Source organism: Trachypithecus francoisi, unplaced genomic scaffold (assembly GCF_009764315.1).
Source record: "Trachypithecus francoisi isolate TF-2019V2 unplaced genomic scaffold, Tfra_2.0 Lachesis_group4, whole genome shotgun sequence".
Taxonomy (NCBI): domain Eukaryota; kingdom Metazoa; phylum Chordata; class Mammalia; order Primates; family Cercopithecidae; genus Trachypithecus; species Trachypithecus francoisi.
Window position 1 is genome coordinate 103,845,612 of NW_022681469.1, and position 19,502 is coordinate 103,865,113.

Sequence of the window (19,502 nt, forward strand, 5' to 3'; positions counted from 1 at the left end):
TCTGTGCTTCTCATCTCCTGGTTGTAGGATTCAGGGCAGACTCTCTGAACACCTTGTGGGAAACAGCAGAGTCCAGCAGAGAAGACAAGAAAAGCCCAGCTGTAAAGATGAAAAAATGGAAGGAGTGACATGGGCCTCCATTCAGATTCTGTATTTAAATGAGGTCTTCCGGAACACCTGCTCTCATTAGAAAATACTTCAAATATATGTATATGTGGTGTGTGTGTGTGTGTGTGTACATTTTAATATATCTACACACATATATTATTTAGTTAGTTAGTTAGTTAGTTTTTTTGAGACAGAGTCTCGCTCTGTAGCTCATACTGGAGTGCAGTGGCATGATCTCGGTTCACTGCAACCTCTGCCTCCGGGGTCCCAGTTCAAGCAATTCTCCTGCCTCAGCCTCCCGAATAGCTGAGATTACAGGCATGCACCACCATGCCCAGCTAATATGTTTTGTTTTTTTTTTTTCTTGAGATGGAGTCTTGCTCTGTCACCCATGCTGGAGTGCAGTGGCACAATCTCGACTCACTGCAATTTCCACCTCCTGGGTTCAAGCTATTCTCCTGCCTCAGCCTCCTGAGTAGCTGGGACTACAGGCGCCTGCCACCACGCCTGGCTAGTTTTTGGTATTTTTAGCAGGGACACGGTGTCACTGTGTTAGCCAGGATGGTCTCCATCTCCTGACCTTGTGCGACACAGCGAGGTCACTTGGGCAACAGAGCGAGACTAAGTCTCAAAAAGAAAAGAAAAAGAAAAAGAAAAAAGAACAATATAAGCCAAATTCACTCAAAAGAAATAAAAACGAGATGACAAGTCAATGGCACTGAACACAGAAAATCAACAGAAAAACTCAATAGAACAATAGCTGTTTCTTCATAAAGATCAACAAAATTGGTAACTATCAAGCCAGGCTAACAGAGAAAAAAAGAAATCATACAAATCACTCTAAGATGAGTACAAAAGTAATGGCAGTTTTGCATTCTTGGAATTTGCTGTTTGATACTGCAATACCCTCTTAAATAAATATGGTTATGTTATTCATCATTCTAATGGGCATTTCTTGCCTTTTTTTTTGCTAATGACTTATTACTTGTTTATTTTAGACTATGAAAATGATGTCAGACCGAAAGCAAATTCAAGCGACTTTCTTATTCGAGTTCAAAATGAGTCCTAAAGCAGGGAAGACAACTCACAACATCAACGCATTTGGCCCAGGAACTGCTAATTAATGTACATCACAGTGGTTCAAGAAATTTTGCAAAGGAGGCGAGAGCCTTGAAGATGAGGAGCGAAGTGGGCAGCCATCGAAAGTTGATAACGACCAATTGAGAACAACCACTGAATTCCATCCTTTCACAGCTACACAAGAAGTTGGCGAAGAACTGAATGTCGACCACTCTATGGTCATCTGGCATTTGAAGCCAATTGGAAAGTTGAAAAATCTTGATAAGTGGGTGCTTCATGAGTTGACCAAATATTTTTAAAAACATCCTTTTGAGGTGTCATCTTCTCTTATTCTATGAAACTACAATCAACCATTTCTTAATCAGATTGTGACATGCCACGAAAAGTGGATTTCATACAACAGCCAACTCAGTGGCTGGACTGAGAAGAAGCTCCAAACCACTTCCCAACGTCAAACTTGCACCAATAAAAGGTCATGGTCACTGTTTGATGGTCAGCTGCCGGTCTTCTGATCCACTACAGTTTTTAAATCCTGGTGAAATTATTACATCTGAGATGTATGCCAAGCTAATCGAAGAGATGCACGGAAAATTGCAGCACCTGGAGCTGGCACTGATCAACAGGAAGGGCCCAGATCTCCACAATGCCTGACCACATGTCATACAACCAGGGCTTCAAAAGTTGAATAAACTGGGCTATGAAGTTTTGTCTCATCTGCCATATTTATCTGACCTCTCGCCAACCAACTACCACTTCTTTAAGCATCTTGACAACTTTTTGCAGGGAAAACAAGTACACAACCAGCAGGATGCAGAAAATGCTTTTCAAGAGTTCATCCAACCTTGAAAGCACAGAATAAACAAGTTTACTTCTCATTGGCAAAAATGTATTCATTGTAATGGTTTCTTTTCTTTTTCTTTTCTTTCTTTTTTTTTTTTTTGACAGAGTCTCACTCTGTCACCCAGGCCAGAGTACAAAGGTGAAATCTCGGCTCACTGCAACCTCTGCCTCCTGGGTTCAAGAGATTCTCCTGCCTCAGCCTCTTGAGTAGCTGGGATTATAGGCACATGCCACCACTCCCGGCTACTTTTTGTCTTTTTAGTAGAGACGGGATTTCACCATGTTGGTCAGGCTGGTCTCAAACTCCTGACCTCCTTTTCTGCCTGCCTCAGCCGCCCAAAGTGCTGGGATTACAGGCGTGAGCCACTGTGCCCAGCCCATTGTAATGGGTTCTATTTTGATTAATAAAGATGTGTTGCAGCCTAGTTATACAAATTTAAAATTCATGGTCCAAAACCACAATTACTTTTGCACCAACCTAATAATTTAAGAATTAAAAGAAGCCTTTATATTAGAGAGCCCATGGATGATAAAATCATAAAGAATATTACAATCTCCATAACCCACAAACTTGGTAACTTAGACCAACTAGCTGCTTTAAAAGACACAATCTATTAATACTAAAACAGAGGAGAAATAGGTAATCTATATATATTGATATCTATTAATAAAATGGAATCAATACCTAATAACCTTACAGAAAACTTATATATTCCATAAATCTGACATTCTGTCATGTTATTCTAACATGTTATTCTAACTGTCTAGTGCTCATTGGTCAGAAAAGCCATGTCCACTATAGGATACTGCGGAGGGATGCGTTATGGAGAATTTAGGCAAGATAATATGATTTTCAGAGTTAAAGGAAGACAACCTGATTTATGTACAGTAATTCCTCATAATATCATAGGGGATACCATATTTAAACTTTGGGGTATCCCCAGGTATAATTCTTATTTGAGCCACATGTGAATTTCAGACACGGAGGCTTCCCAACTTTGGTGGCTTTCAACAAATGTGGAAGTTAACTCACAACCTATTTTGTGGAAGCATAAAATTCAATGAGCACTCATTTAACCTTTTATTTTAAATATTATTTTTGTAAACTTGCATTTCCAATTAGTTGAAATTTTAAACCTGTTTCAGTTCTTATCCACTTTTTTTTTTTTTTCCTGAGACAGAGTCTTGCCCTGTCACCCAGGCTGGAGTGCAGTGGCATTGTCTCGACTCACTGTAACCTCCGCCTCCCAGGTTCAAGTGATTCTCCTGCCTCAGCCTCCTGAGTAGCTGGGATTACAGGTGCCTGCCACCACGCCTGGCTAATTTTTGTATTTTTAGTAGAGATGGGGCTTCCCCATGTTAGTCAGGCTGGTCTTGAACCCCTGACCTTGTGATCTGCCCACCTCGGCCTCCCAAAGTGCTCAGATTACAGGCCTGAGCCACCGCACCCGGCCTCTCCATGCTTTTTAGGTGGAGGGGAGTAAGGGTTTCTTGGAATTAGGAGGAACTCCCATGTACCCAACCCATTTGGGTAAATTTCTTCCTTCAGAGTTTTTCAAATCAGCATCACCATTGTTAAAGGCCTCCCACATGGTAATAATTGTGCTACAGGGTTTTACAAACATGAAGTTTATGTTTGGCTGAATTAACGTCCTTGCTGTGGTACAAGGGGGCCAAAGGTGTTTTCACCAATTATGAAGCGGGTTCACTGTACAATGGCTACCAACTTTTCTGAGTACAATGAGGCCAAACACATTATACGTAAATTCCATGAAGTGAATTTGTTACTTACAAATAGCAAACAAAAGACAACAGAAGTCTAGGATTCAATATGAACCACTACCACAAGATCAGGAAAGCTACCCAGAGCAGATGGATGGAGTTTTGACTGTAAACGCTTCACTTGCACTACAACTGAGGGACCCCAGAAAGCAGCCCACATTGGGTTTTCTCCAAGGATGTGGTTTGCTGGACACAAGCGTTAAAGGTCATTCTGTTTCGAGCAGGGCCTATAACAGAGCCTGGACTGTTCTGACCTATGTCACTTGATTATCAGGATATTGCCTTCCCAGCATATCATACAGTTATCTTGAGAACTACCAGTAAGAAAGGGAGGAAAATGGCTCTGCACCCTTAAAACTGAAGGGTCAGGATATTTGCTGTGACAGAGGCACAGACAGTGGCAACAGAGTGTTCTTGTGAGCCATCTACTAGTTCTCTTAACCAGAACATGGCACCAGACCACTTTTCTATTTCCTTTCGATGGAAACTATTTCAGAATATTTTGAATATTTTGAGTTTCTACATCTATAGAGTGGTGGCACATGATCGCTGGCAGTGTAGACTCTCTGCATGGTTAAAGGAAAGAGTTCAGGAGCCCATCAACCCACATTGGTGGAGACCACCTAATCCTCCAGAGAGTGCCACTCCATCTTCCTGGGGTTAGCTCCACATGCAGTAAGGCCATTACGTCTAAGGCCGGCAAGACTTGCAGTCCGAAGATGAGACTTTCGACATGCTGAGAAACAGCAGTGATAAGAAAAGCCCACACACTGGCTAGGAAGTTTTCAATGCAAGCAGCTGAGACACTTCTTCATATACTTTGGTAGGGGCTAATATCAAACTATTTCTTCCCATTTTCTTTACTCATCAGTGCCTGAACCATGAGGCACCATAGATGTACACCTCATCAGGAGGGTGTATGGGACAACAGCAAGGGGAGCAGCAACACAAGAAACAAACAAGGCCACTACTTCTGCCTACATAATAACTATTGTCTTGGAGTGTACGATAATTAATAATGTTCACATGGCTGCCCTCAGCATACAGAGATGGTGACCAGAGCAGATGCAGGGACTACAGAGATACAGCCTGATTCTTGCTAATTAGGACTTCAGTGTTGGCTTATGTGCTGTGCTTTTGTGCATTCATAAGCCAGGGCCTCAAAACTGCCTGCTCAGCACAGGCCAAAGGTCATGCTGGGGTGCAATTAGACATTCATGTCTAGGAGATGAGAGCATTTTAGTGCGGGAGAAGATGACAACACCTGAAGACCACAAAACACTGTGCAGACCAAAGGGAAAGCCCATCAGCTCACGGTTCTGACCCAGGTGACTGCTGATGTGTTACGGAACAGTCAGCCGACAGCAGGTAGGTCAAGTTGAGCAGGTGTCCTGCATGAGGGCTGGTCCATTCCATTCGTGTTGCCAATTGTTTCAATAACGTCTCATGCACCCCACTGGTGAGGAAGGAATCAGCACCCTACGTTTACTGGCACCGTTAAGCACATGACATCTATTACTAAACAGATAAGTCAGACATCAGTTATTAATTACATATAGGAGGATGGGATAAGCTCCCACAGGCCCAAACAGGGATTAACTTGGGAGCAGAGAGTGGTATAGCATTAAAAAAGTGAGAATGTTCCTTTTATTTCATTTTTCTTTCTTTTTTTTTTTTTTTTTGACACAGAATCTCGCTCTGTCACCCTTGCTGGAGTGCAGTGGTGTGATCTCGGCTCACTGCAAGCTCTGTCTCCCAGGTAAACTGTATGTACTTAGGAATTAATACCAACTCATTATTAGCAAAAAATAAATATCTTTACATCAAGAGTAGTGTTTCCTTTAATAAAAATAGGTGGGATGTGTATAATGGACAAGGGGTAATCAAAATTTGCCAAATGAGTCTAATAAGACAATCCCAAGAATTCACAATCATTATTCACTGGTCCATTAATCACAGGAGAATATATACAAATGAAACTTACCTGTCCAGGCGCGGTGGCTCATGCCTGTAATCCCAGCACTTTGGGAGGCCAAGGTGGGCAAATCATGAGGTCAGGAGTTCAAGACCAGCCTAGCCAACATGGCGAAACCCTGTGTCTACTAAAAATACAAAGAATTCACTGGATGTAGTGGCAGGCGCCTGTAGTCCCAGCTACTTGGGAGGCTGAGGCAGGAGAATCGCTTAAACCCAGGAGGCGGAGGTTGCAGTGAGCCGAGACCGCACCACTGCGCCAGCCTGGGCAACAGAGTGAGACTCCATCTCAAAAAGAAATAATAATGAAATTTAAAAATTAAACTTACCTACATATTAGAAAAACATCCAAATTCAACCATGAATCCAGCACATTATCAAGTAAATAGACAAAAATTCTACCAACAAACTTAAGAAAATGTCATTATCTATGAAATTCAAGTACTACTGCTTAAAGAGCATTTACAGAACCCTCACCTCAAGGTTTCCCTGCAAAACAAGGTGAAATGCATACTCAAGACTCTTTAAGAATGAGCCACTGATAAAAACAATATACTTGTAACTTGTATAACACTTCATACATTTTTTTCAAGCACTGCATGATAATTAATTTGCATCAGGCTTTCCAAATTAGAAAAGCTTCACTTATAGAACTTCTTTCCAGTGGGAGTTTTCACATGACTTTTCAAGTAAATGTTAAAACTGAAAATATTCTTGCAGTTTCTAAACTGTTAGATTTTTAATCCTGTGTACGTTCTTGTATTTACAAGGTCCAGCCAGCTACAGTGTGCATTTTCATATGTCCTTGAGTGGGTATGAGAGAAATGAAACACTCAAACATTCTGGACATTCATAGGGTTTTTCTCAGGAATGAGCTGATTTCTTCAAATGGAACTAACGCAACTGAAGGCCTTACCACAAATTTAAATTCAAAAGGCTTTTCTCCACTCTGAGCCCTCCCAAATCTTCACAAACAGGAAAATCTGAAGGCTTGACCACATTTCCTACATTCTTAAGGTTTCTCTGCAGTGTGAGCTCTTTCATGTTTATGAGGGAATGGGAAAGAGTAAATGTTTTACCACATTTCTTACATTCAAGGGGCTTTATTTATTTATTTTTGAGATGGAGTCTCACTCTGTCGCCAGGCTGGAGTGCAGTAGCACAATCTCGGCTCCCTGCAACCTCCGCCTCCTGGGTTCAAGTGATTCTCCTGCCTCAGCCTCCTGAGTAGCTGGGATTACAAGCATATGCTGCCACACCCAGCTATTTTTTGTATTTTTAGTAGAGATGAGGTTTCACCATGTTGGCCAGGATGGTCTCCATCTCCTGACCTCGTGATCCGCATGCACAGGACTTCCCCCCAACCCTCAGTGGCTTTTTATGTCCTTGAAAAAGAACTAAGACAACTGAAATGTGCCACCATGCCTACCTAATTATTTTCTTTGTTTTTGTTTTGAGACAGAGTCTGCCTCTGTCGCCCAAGCTGGAGCTCAGTGCTGCGGTCTCGGCTCCCTGCAAGCTCCGCCTCCCAGGTTCACGCCATTCTCCTGACTCAGCCTCCCGAGTAGCTGGCGTGAGCCACCGTACCCGGCATTATTTTATTTTTTGTAGAGACAGGGTTTCACCATGATGCCCAGGTTGTTTCACATTGTTTTAATCCAGGCTGGTTATGAACTCCTGGGCTCAAGCAATACACACACCTTGGCCTCCCAAAGTGCTGGGATTGTAGGCTGAGTCACACCACCCAACCTCTATATCATGACTTCTTTCATGGCGAGTAAGGTGACTGGAAGGAGTGTAGGCTTTACCGCATCTCTTACATTCGTAGGGTTTTTCTCCAGTATGAATTCTTTCATGGAGGTGAAGGGAACTGAGGCGACTGAAGGCTTGGTCACATTGTTTATATTCATAGGGTTTCTCTCCAGTATGAGAACTTCTATGGTTACAAAGGGAACTCAAACCACTAAAGGCTTTGCCACATTGTTTCCATTCATAGGGTCTCTCTCCAGTATGAATGCTTCCATGGTCATGCAGGGAAGTGGAACAGCTGAAGGCTTTATCACATTTGGTACATCTTTCTCCAGTGTGAGTCCTTTCATGCATCTTAAAAGAACAAGAAAATCGGAGTGTTTTCCCACATTCCTCACATTCATAGGGCTTCTCTCCAGTGTGAGTTCGTTCATGTATTAGACAAGAACCGGAAACAGTGAATACTTTACCACATTGTTTTCATTTATAGCGTTTTTCTCCTGTCTGAGTTCTCTGATGTCTTTCAACTGAATTGAGAAAATGAAAAGCTTTCCCACATATCGTACATTTATAAGCTGGATTTCCACTGTGCATTATCATGTGTCTTCTAACACCTGGAACAGAAAGGAAATGTTTCCCACGCTGTTCACATTTATATTGCTTCTCTCCATATGGTTTGTATCCTGAGTGAACTAGGATGTGGCTATTAAGGAGGGAATGACGTACAAAGACTTTTCCACAAATACTGCATTCACATTGTTTTAATCCAGTAGAAATGTTCTCATTCAGATCAAGATTTGGAATGTGGCTGACAACTTGTCCATACTGACTATTTTCTTTGCTTTCACACAGTCTCTGTACCATATGATTTCTGTAAAAAAAAATGACAAGCACATTATTATTGGCTGGTTTAATAGTTTTCTACTTATTCATAGATCTTCGACTTACACTGCTACCAATGCCAGGGAAAATGGGTTTTTGTGTTTTTTTGTTGTTTTTGTGCCATGACTGAATTATTTGAAAGTAAATGGGCTACTACTGAAAACACAGCTACCACCTGCATGGCTATGACCAAAATAGTAACATCCATATACGCAATTTTGTAGTAGTATTTTCAAGTAAACTGTTTTCCAAACACTGACTGCTACACTGAAGTACGTTACATTTTGGGTGAAATTTTTCTAAAAAGAAATGAATTTCAAGTGACTCTTATTTGCTTTGATTGCTTGTTTTTAAGTTTATGACATGCTAAGATTCCTTCAGAGGACTTTATTTCCTATTCTCAGAGCAAATTATCTTGTATCTTTCCCAGGTTTTTCAAAGTGATCTTCAATATTCTGCTCTTTCTGTTTGTTTCCTAAAATGCAGGCCCACAAGATTATCATGAATTATTTCAAACTATAGAAACATTACTGCATTTCATGCTCATTTGTATACAGTGCCCATGCCTGATTTATTCATCAAATCATTCCCTTGCCCCATTCCAAATCACAAATAGCACTGAAGATAGGGAAATACTTCTGTAATTAAGTGAAATGTGTTGTCATTCTTACTTACAGAAGCCAGGTTCCTGCAGGTTTCCTACATCACTTCTCTGTAGAGATTCTTCTGAGAAGAACCTAGCAAAGCCCATTCCTGCTGGATAAAGTTCACAGCCACATCCTCAAAAGCCATGGAGTCCTAGAACATTCCACACATGTGGATAGAAGGATGAGTGTGACTGAGAGCACTGGGAATCTATACTCAATTCATAAGCTGTTTACATGATTCTAAAATTTCCAAGCATTTATTCTATGACTTGATTGTCACAACTCTTACTCTATTCACACATACTCCCTCCCACACGGCAGTACTAATGCTATAATTGAACGATTCAAAAAGGCAACAGCAAACTAGAAACACCCATCTCATTAGCGAATACAGGGAGTAAGATGTGCTGCTAGGAGTTACCTTTTAACTTCACTTTGTACATTTCTAGTATCTGTCATAATAAAGTCCTACCTGATGTGCATAAGTGAGTTAATATTATCAGTGCTGAGACTACTTATTCTTAAAAACGCCTGCTCACAAATTTCCATCTTTGTTTGTATTAGGAACTTACATTTTGAAAGGGATTCCACCAACCCAAGTAATAAGAATGACTCACTGCATCTAAATGGCTTATGCAGTATATTTGCCAAAACTTTTTCTGCTGAAGGTCTATTATTTAGTGTCACTGCAGTGGTGCTTAGGGAACCAGACACAAAAACACAGTCTGAACACTAAGTGTTCAATGAGTTTCCCTGGTAGACAATATTTTACATGTGCTGTCACTTGTTAACAGGGGAGGTGAGCCCATTCCATGTGATTACACCAAGAGAGAATAGGCTTATTAAATTTAATTGAGTAGCAAATAAAACAATAATTGATATTTAACAATACTAATACAACAATTTTTCAAATTTCTATTGCACAATGTCAAGGCAGAGAAGAATAAGAGGAAATAGGACACAAGTTTTTTAGAATGACATTAATGTCACCACTTCCAGATGCTATTCCCATGAAAACACATAAATTCCCATATCAGGTGGTTTTAGGCAAGAAAACTACTCTTTCATACGTAGTAAAAATGACAACTCTCTAATGATTTTTAGTCATCTAAAAAAAGAGTGATGGCTTGTCTAACATACTTCTAAGATTTTCAAACAAAAATATTCAGGACAGCACAGTATTAGCAGAGAGATGAGCAAGCAGACCAAGGGGAAAAAAGTCTTAATGACCCAGCATTTATATGGAAAGTTGAGGAATGCTACAGTAGGCACTGTTGAATAGAAAAAGAAATCACACGCACTTTAAAACATGAGGCAAACCAGGCTGGCATCTACTTGGGAAAATGCATTGCATTCTTTTCTATTCCATGAACAATAATCAACTTATTATATATTCAAATATGAAAGATAAAACCAGAACATTTTCAGAAGTCACAGGAAGATTTTTTTTTATGAAGGATTAGGCAGAATCTTTTTTTATGTAAGAAAAAAGTGATAAAGGAACAGACAAACTCAAACATATTAAAATTTAGGGAATAAAAAGAAAATAGAGTGGGCTGGGCATGGTGACTCACGCCTATAATCCCAGCACCTTGGTAGGCTGAGGCGGGCGATCACCTGAGGTCAAGAGATTGAGACCAGCTTACCCAACATGGCAAAACCCCCCCAACTTTTTGTTGTTTGTTTGTTTGTTTGTTTTTTGAGATGGAGTCTCACATTGTCCCTTGGGCTGGGGTGCAGTGGCAAGATTTTGGCTCACTGCAACCTCAACCTCCTGGGCTCAAGCAATTTTCTTGCCTCAGCCTCCTGAGTAGCTGGGATTACAGGTGCCTGCCACCACACTCAGCTAATTTTTTTGTATTTTTAGTAGAGACAGGGTTTCACCGTGTTGGCCAGGCTGCTCTGGAACTCCTGACCTCGTGATCCGACCACCTTGGCCTCCCAAAGGGCTGGGATTACAGGCATGAGCCACTGTGCCAGGCCTAAAACTCCATGTTTACTAAAAATACGAAAATTAGCTGGGTGTGGTGGTGGGTGCCTATAATTCCAGTTACTCGGGAGGCTGACACACGAGAATCACTTGAACCCAGAAGGCGGAGGTTGCAGTAAGCAGAGATGGCGCCACTGCACTCCACCTGGGCTACAGAGCAAGACAGTGTCTCCAAAAAGCAAAAAACAACAACAACAAAAAACACTCAGATATCCAGATAAGAGGATACACATGTGTCCACTGTCATAAATTCTTCACCAAGCAACAAGAGGGGGACTGACATTTTGGTGAATCTTTGTAAATGATCAATTTATCTATCACACTTTTATTTCACCAGTAGCATTTACAAAGCTAAGTCGAAATTACCCTTAAAAAGAACAGACCTTTAAAACTTACTACACTCACTCTGGGGAAGAAATAAATACGAATTTTTAACAAATAAAATACATCATTTTACCTTGCCTCTTTGGAAATAGTATTTTTATCTTTCAAGCTGTACTGACAAAATGTATCTTACAGTCAGTGAAAACCTGAAACTCAAATAAGTGGACAAGCCTTTTCAAGGTAACAAACTCAGGGAGAGGCAGTGCAGACTCCAACACAGACCTTTCTAAGTGTCACGGCAGGCCATTTTATCCCTCGGGACACCCATCCTGTTCGGTAAAGTACTCAGTGACCACCTAGGAGTCACTGGCACTGCTCTTTGTCCTCCCGTGTGCCTTAAGTGCATTTCAATATTCAGGTTCTTGCACATCCTCTCTGGGGTGGGTTTTCCTTGTCCTTTGGGACAGTTTTTCTCTCTTCACAAGTCTGAGACAATCTAGAGAGCAGAAATCATTTCTGCCTTTTCCTCTCAATATCAGGATCCCATTGGCAGACCATCACTGTGTCTCCGAGGAATGAAAACTCCGGCTGGAGGAATAATTTTAATGACCTAACTTTCATGGCATTACATTGTATTGTCCATTCATTTTAATGTCCTAAAATTTTAATGACCCTAAGAGGTCATCATTTTAGATGAAACTATACCAGGAGATTCCTCTAAGGCCAAGAGCATCCAGCTGATCCCATGAGAGACTCTACCCCCTACCTCAGGCTGTCCTTGGGGATGAGATGACCCTGGGGCTGATACTCACTAGACCCTCCAATAGACATGGCCACTGTGGTATCCTGGGCATTTAGAACTTAGACAGTTCTAAAATGCCAGGACTAGGGAAAGACAGGAGGGTGGCTGAGGACACAACACCCTGTAAAGTTTTCACTGGGGGACCTCAACCTAAAGACATTTTGGTAATATGTACACTTAGGAAAGATGAAAAGAAGAGAGGCACAAAGATTTTTTTTACAGTAGAGTGTCAGATGATTTATTCTCCGCTTTCCTCTCATGTAAAATGTTTGGAAACAGAAAAATATTTTGGCCAAGGTGGCTCACACCTGTAATCCCGGTGCTTTAGGAGGCCGAGGAGGGCAATCAATTAAGGTCAGGAGTTCAAAACCAACCTAGCCAACAAGAGGAAACCCTGTCTCTACTAAACATACAAAAATTAGCTGGACGTGGTGGTGGGCGTCTATAAGCCCAGGTACTTGGGCGGCTGAGGCAGGAGAATTGCTTGAACCCGGGAGTCAGAGGGTGCAGTGAGCTGAGACTGCACCATTGCACTCCAACCTGGCGACAGGGCGAAACTTCGTCTCAAAAAAAAAAAAAACAGAAAAAATACATACACATGTGTGTGTATATGTATATGTATGTATATATGTATATATGTGTATATAGATGTATATATGTGTATATATATGTGTATACATATATGTATGGTTTGCTTCCTCATTCACCTTATCAAAGCCTCTCATTTACGCCCCTCCTGTGGACCCCAAACCACAAACCATGACTGCGGTACCCGGTTTATGAATCGCCGTTTGCTCAAACACACCGTTTAACGTTTTAACACAGCCTCAGATTAATTTTAGGGGGAGAAAGGTGGGACTGGAAGCTCCATGAACCACAGCTCCTCCCACGCTGGAACCCCTCACACCGAGTCGGGGCTCTCACGGATCACCCTCCCGTGGTCACCGCACTACCTGGGTGGGGGAGGCGCGGGGTTCCGGAGAGGACTCCCGCCGGCGCCCACAGGTACAGACAGGACGCAGGGGTCCCGCTGCCCGCGCCGCCCGGCCCTGCACAGAAGGGGACTGAGGCCCGGCTACGCCGCGGCGAGTCGGTCCGCAGGTTCCGCAGCTGATGGCTGCTTCCAGCAGGTTTCAACCAGACCTCTTCCCCACTTCGGGAAGCCAGGCGCAGTCCACTCACCATTCCTCGGCTTCCCGGGTGTCCTGGCGTCAGCTAGGGATGTCCCAATACCCGCAGGTCACACGGTGGCAGAGGCTGCTGCAGAGCCACCTGGGCCTCCCAGAGCCAAGAAGTAGCAGCGGAGACTAACAGAAAGAGCCTACGCTGGCGAAGGCGAGACAAAGCGCCCGCCAGCCAGATTCTGGAAGCCGCCCTCTCCTTTCCCGCCGCGCGCCTGATTGAAGGGTCCCCACCCCAGCGTCCCTGATTGTATGGGGCTTCAGGCCCCGCCCCCTCAGGCCCAGAGTGACAGGAGATTGCGATCTCACGTGAGGCTGGATGACGCCAGAATGACCGTTTTGGCCTAGCGGTTTATAGGGGGTGCGTCCTTCCTGCCCTGGGATCTGACCACGGAAGGAGCACATTCGCATTTAACCTTGTATACAAGGTTATAGCTATCTGTGCATAATATAGATATAAAATTGCAAGCAATATAATGACAATTCTGTAACTGCTCAGTGGGTTCACCTTGCCCGCTACCTAGACAGAGCCGGTTTCTCAAGAGGGGGGAATAGCAATAGAGAAGGAGTAATTCACGCAGAGGCGGCTGTGCGGGAGACCGGAGATTTTACTTTATCTTTTTATTTTATTTTATTTTATTTTATTTTATTTTATTTTATTTTATTTTATTTATTTTTCTGAAACAGAGTTGCTCTGTCGCCCAGGCTGGAGTGCAACCACGGAGTTTTATGATTATTCAAATCAGTCTCCCTGAGCATTTGGGGATAAGAATATTTAAAAAGTTTATTTTGCCAGGGTTCAGGATGCTTATGCATGACACAGCCTCAGGATGTCCTGATGACAGCTGCCCCAGGTGGTAAGAGCACTGCTTGGTTTTGTTGGAGATAAATGCTCGGTGCCCCAAAGTGAAACCAGCACTCAAGTAAAAGTTTTATCAGCAACCCAATTTACCTCTGCAGAAGCGTGCAGCTCGCATCAATCACAATCGCAAGAGCACTAAACAAAGGAAAGCCGGGTTTTTTATTCCTAACGCAATCCCTACTTCTGGCATGGGCTGGGGCCAGACCTCAAGATCTAAACTGACCCCGTTGGCTATTTGTGAATACTTTCCCAGATAAGGAAGGGGGAAGGGAGTCGTGAGTTACAACGGTGGGTGGGACGTGTGGTTTCGAAGGGAGAAATGGGTGCAGAGCAGGTAACCAAGGGAACAGATGGGAGTGATTGATTAGAACTGAGGGGAAGGTTGTTTACAGTAACTAAGGGCAAGGAGGCATGGAGAACAAGAAAGTTGGGTTCGACAACAAAACACAAGAACGTTAACATGCCAAACCTTGGAAGAGAAACTGACTGTATCTGACAGTTTTACATATTTTAGGGAGACAGGAGACATCAATCAACATATGTAAGATGAACACTGGTTTGATCCGGTACAACCAGAAGCAAAAGTGGGTCAACTCAAAGCCAGGAGGGGGCTTCCAAGTCACAGGTAGGTGAGAGACGAACGGTTGCATTCTTCTTAGTTTCTGATGAGCCTTTCCAAAGGAGGCAATAAGATATGCATTCTTCTCAGTGAGCAGCAGATGACTTTGAATAGAATGGGAGACAGGTTTGCCCTAAGCAGTTCCCAGATTGACTTTCCCCTTTATCTTAGTGATTTGGGGGACCCAAAATATTTTCCTTTCCAATTTCCCCCTTTTGTTTTAAAAATCTTTTGGAGAAAACATTTTAGAAGAAAATCAGTCTCTGGTGTCAGGTTTTGTCTGACTTCTCATGGAGTAGCTGGGATTACAGGCGCGTGACACCACACCTGGCTAATTATTATTATTATTACTTTATTTTTTTGGTAGAAACGGGGGTCTCCCTCAGTTGCCCAGGCTGGTCTCTGGTGCCCAAGGCCGGGGTGCCCCTAATCTCTACAAATAATCCAGTGAAGGAACATCAGAGCGTGGAAAGCCGAGGACGATCTACAAAGGACTCCCAAGTAGGTTTTCACTTCAAGCTCTAGGGTAAGCAGGGCGCTCAGAGAATTCCAGGGAAACCGGGAAAATGTGGGTCGGGCTGAGAGTGAGTTCGCTAATTACTTAAGCCTTGTGCGGCAGTTACTGCGCCGCGGAGGGGTAATTGTGAGGACCCAAAATCTCACATCTTTGTTCCATCTGGTAGACAAGTATTCTCCTTGGTTCCCGGAATATGGAACCACGAATGTAAAAGATTGGGACAAGGTCGGATCAGACTTAAAACGATCATAACAAGAGGGCCACGATATTCCTGTCTCTGCTTGGTCTGTGTGGTTGGCACTGGAGCACTGGAGCCCTTCCACACTGAGGAGGAGAAGGAGGAATTTCAGGATGACATAGGAAAGTTGAATAATCAGGAGTCTAATTATCAGCAAAGTGAACCATGACAGTCTAGTTTTAAAAAGGGCGAGAAACGAGAAGGTATGTATGTATGCTAATCTCCAAAAACGTAGAAAAGAAACTGTGCCACCTACTGCGCCTTTAGGGGAAGGTCTGGAATGGCCACCCCCAGGCCAGCCTCAGGAATTTTTGGAAGGGGAGCCTGAGATGCGCCTTGCGGCTCCCATTGTTGCAGGCCCCGCCAGCAACTATGGCGAAGGGAAGCTTCAGGCTTGTCCAACAGCCAATTACCATAAGGGAATGATCCAGGCTTGCCCACCTGCTAACTATATAGAGGAGTGCTGTGAGCCGGTCCAAATACAAATTATGGCACAGGGACAATCCAGGCATCCATTTGCCAGGCACAAGAAATGGGGAATTTGAATGCTTGGCAGTTTCTGGTCGTTATTTCACCAGCTGAGGAGGCTAGAGAACTTGCTCAAGCATGCTGGGAGCCATTTCCTTTTAAAATATTAAAAGACTTAAAGCAAACAATTGGACAATATGGGCCAAATTCTACTTACGTTCATTCCTTGTTACAATGTGTGGCTTATAACAGACGTTGAATACGTATGGATTGGGAGGCATTAGCCCGATCCACCCTGTCCCCCTCTGAATTTCTCCAATTGAAAACCTGGTGGACAGATGAAGCAACACATCAGGCATGCAGAAATGCTCAAGACCAACGTCCCGTTAATATCACATCTGATCAATTGCTTGGAGTCGGACAGGCATGGAGTACTCTAAATCAACAGATGGTAATGGGTGATAAGGCTGTTGATCAGCTCAGAACTACATGCCTAAGAGCCTGGGAAAAAATTCACGACGCTAGTTCTGCTCATCCTTCTTTTAACACAGTTCAACAGGGTCCAAGGGAGCCTTTTCCAGATTCTATCACTCCTTTGCTGGATGCGGCTCAAAAGGCTATTTCCAATTCTCATGCCAAGAAAGTGATTGTTCAGCTGCTTGCTCATGAAAATGTTAATACAGAATGTCAGGCAGCAATTAGACCTATTAAGGGATTGGCAGATCTAAATGAGGAAAAACTTCAAGTGAATACATTAAAGTCTACGATGGCATTGGGGGGCACTTATATAAGGCCAGCCTCCTTATATAACACCAGGGGGAGAGAGGGGAATGCTATTACTCCCCATATCGTGGGGGGTTCCTCACCCCCTGCGATGAGGATCGTAACAGCGAGGGGGAGAGAGGGGGTTGCTATTACTCACCATTACGATGTGGATCGTAATCATTACTCCCCCTGCAATGTGTGTCCATTACTAACAATCTCCTTTGTTCAGGATATTAGGAACAATTTCACAGTTTTTGTGTACACAGCCTGCGATAGGAGAATACCATCCTTCTCCTATCGCACCTCTGGATGTTAGGAACCATACCACACAATGGGTGTACACTTCTTGGGAGATTTGGGGTAATGTCCTCCTGTGTCTCCCTGAATATTTGGAGACATATCACAGGGTGGCTGTACACCCACTACTCTCTTGGTAGGAACATCATACTTTACCTACTGGAAATTAGGAGCAATATCACAGACTGGGTGTCAAGCCACTGTCATAATGGAAGTAATATCATGCTCTCCCCCACAAGTTATGGGGAACAATAACACAGTGGGGTGTGTACCTTCTCCAGTAGTGGAAGTAGTATCATCATCTCTTCCTTTAGATGACAGTGTAGCAGGACGAGCCGCAGACAAAACTCCTCAGACACCGGATTAAAGAAGGAAGAGGTTTTTTATTCAGCCGGGAGCGTCGGCAAACTTGCGTCTTAAGAACCGAGCTCCCTGAAGAAGAAATATGTGGCCTTTTTGGGTCATGATAAATCAAGCATGCGTGGAAAACGTGACGAGGGGCTACATGCATCAGCTAACAGAACAAAAAGTTTTGCAGTGCTTTCTCATACAGTATCTGGAATTTACAGATAACACTAGTAGTTTTGGTCAGAGGTTAATATTATCATTATTATTTTAACCACCAGGGCCAGATGGTGGTGCCAAGGTCGTCTAGCTATTTATCTTACTTCTGTTTCTTTCCAACTTTTTGCTTTCTCCCCCTTCTCCTGTCTTATAAATTAGGGAAAAGGGGAGATGGGGAAAAGCTGGGAAAGAGCAGAAGCGGTGGTCTCATTCTATAGTGACACAGCCCAGCTGAGGCAGGGCAGGTGCACCCCTCTCCTCATAGGCTGCCCACCTGGCCTCGCCTTGGCCTCACCATTGTGGCAGCCCCCGTGCTGCTGCAGGCAGGGTGTGCTGCTCCCAGGCCCCAGGCGCTTGGGGACTTGTCTGGAAGGGGGCAGAGCACCCATGCTCACTCAGCATCACCAGCATGCAGGTTCACAGGCCTGGCACTTGGTAGCCTTGTGGGGGCACTCTTTTGTACTTGGCACAGGGAAACCGATGCTTCAACAAGAATGACCAGCCCCTCTGCTGGCAAAGAGGAGAGAGGAGGGCCTGGCTCAGCCCAAGTCCTCTGTGACCCCGTACCCTGCTTCCCTGATGCAGCTGGAGGGAAGACAGCTGCGCCTGTGCTCAGCACAACCCTCTCGTCCTCCCACCTAGCGACAAACCATAATAATGGCACGGGTGATACATCCCCAGAATCGAGACCTGCCAGGGTCTGGGCTGAGCTCTCACTGTGAACCCAGGAGATGGTGGGAAAGGAGGTGAAAACTATGAAGCCCTTTCCTGTTACCACAGAGACTGACCCCAGGGAGCATTGCCCAGCCTGCAGCTGGCTCAGGGACTGGGTAGAGAGAGGGATGAGCCCCATCCAGGCTCCAGGCAGTCCCTCTCTGTGCCTGCTGAGGCCCTGCAGGTGCCCTCTGTTCAGTGAGCATCAGTCCCCTTCCTCCATCCAGCAAATGGGAAGGTGGTGTCTAAAGTGTGCCTATGAGAAAACTGTGCTGCTGTAAAAATAACTTAATGTCCAATATCCCTGTCCCTGCACCCTGACAAAGCCTGCGTTGGGCCACTGGCCTGCCTCCTGGCCTATGGTTCTGCCAGGTAATGACGGGATCACAGCACCTCTGCCCTCGACCACCTGACCAGAAAGTCACCCCACCTGGCTGCTCATGGGAGCGAGGCTGAAGCCAGGGCACTGGCGCAGGAGTCATCCCCTGAGGGCCTGGGGAGCCATGCAGAGTAACAGACACCGTTCAGTATATTCAGGCAAAAAATGAAAACATTCTTTTGAAAATAGACCCCCAACATTATCATCTATGCATCTGAAGGCGGAACCCGCTCTGCATGTCCAAAATGGGCATTTACTATACTGAGGAGTTCAGCAAAATTTCTATTAAGTGGGTGCACAACGTTTTGCACCAGCCTCACAGAAGAGTCTGAAGGAATTTTAATATCTTTATCCCAGGCCCTCCGGCCCGTTTCCAGGGAAGCCCATGGGTACAGTGTGTTCCTCCCTCGTCCTGGGATTGTGACTGTTTCTTGAATGGTCATCCTTCATCTTCTCCATACCGAGGTGATTTTTCCCTCTCAGAGTCTGCGGGAGGATTCAATGACAGGAGGAAAATGGTGTCGGTCAAAGCCAGTTCCCAGCCTCCCCTGTCCCCAGGGGTCTGACGTCTGGAAGGACAGGACACAGAGGGACCCAGCCCCAGATGTGCCATCCCTTATAGGCTTAGCTCCCCCAGCCTCAGCTTCTGTGCCAGACGCAGGTGTGTGCAGGAGGCGATGCAGCCATAGGGTCTGTGTCCAGGCATCCACAGGTTGCGTG

The 19,502-nt window shown here is 44.1% G+C and overlaps 2 long non-coding RNA genes and 1 pseudogene across 3 annotated transcripts; all 3 read right to left on the reverse strand.

The window, feature by feature from the left end:
- Nucleotides 1–1,068: 1,068 nt before the first annotated feature.
- On the reverse strand, nucleotides 1,069–6,869 carry LOC117072074. The gene is made up of 2 exons (XR_004432707.1): nucleotides 6,633–6,869; nucleotides 1,069–2,029 (listed from the first exon to the last, which is right to left on the reverse strand). It is a non-coding gene; the product is annotated as an uncharacterized LOC117072074 (long non-coding RNA).
- A 535-nt stretch (nucleotides 6,870–7,404) lies between these two features.
- On the reverse strand, nucleotides 7,405–13,701 carry LOC117072071. Of its 2 annotated transcripts, none has more exons than XR_004432703.1 (3): nucleotides 13,361–13,701; nucleotides 9,087–9,213; nucleotides 7,405–8,404 (listed from the first exon to the last, which is right to left on the reverse strand). It is a non-coding gene; the product is annotated as an uncharacterized LOC117072071 (long non-coding RNA). The 2 variants fall into 2 exon arrangements; XR_004432704.1 differs by lacking the exon at nucleotides 7,405–8,404 and adding an exon at nucleotides 8,520–8,890.
- A 4,379-nt stretch (nucleotides 13,702–18,080) lies between these two features.
- On the reverse strand, nucleotides 18,081–18,927 carry LOC117072184 (annotated as a pseudogene).
- Between the last annotated feature and the right edge of the window lie 575 nt (nucleotides 18,928–19,502).